Raw genomic sequence first — 435 nt, forward strand, 5'->3', positions numbered from 1 at the left:
CGGCGGGGCCAGGGCGCGTGCGCGCGCCGCCGCCGCGGATTGGCTGCGGCCGGGGATACGCGCCGCTCGTGCCGGCTGCCACGTCCCCGCCCCGCCTCGCCGGGAAACGTGACGGGGAGGGAACGGCCACGCCCCTCCGAGGGGGGCGGGATCAGCGCCCGCCACCTCCCCGGAGGCCCCGCCCACAGAGCGCAGCTAATGACGCGCAGAGGAGGGGCTTGAGGGCGGAGCTACGCTGGAGACGCAGAGAAGTGGGCGGGGTCAGGAGAGGGGGCGTGCCCACGCGCCTCGCTCTGCAGAACCGCCCCGACATAGCAGAGGCGGGGCCTTGAGTGCGGACAGGGCGTGTCTATGCAAATGAGATTCCGCCGCGCGGCATGCCGGGGATTATTCTATAACATGCATTAGATTAGTGATTGTTAGATGCTTAAGCTG

This window comes from Onychostruthus taczanowskii, unplaced genomic scaffold (assembly GCF_017590055.1).
Source record: "Onychostruthus taczanowskii isolate IOZ18803 unplaced genomic scaffold, ASM1759005v1 scaffold317, whole genome shotgun sequence".
NCBI lineage: Eukaryota > Metazoa > Chordata > Aves > Passeriformes > Passeridae > Onychostruthus > Onychostruthus taczanowskii.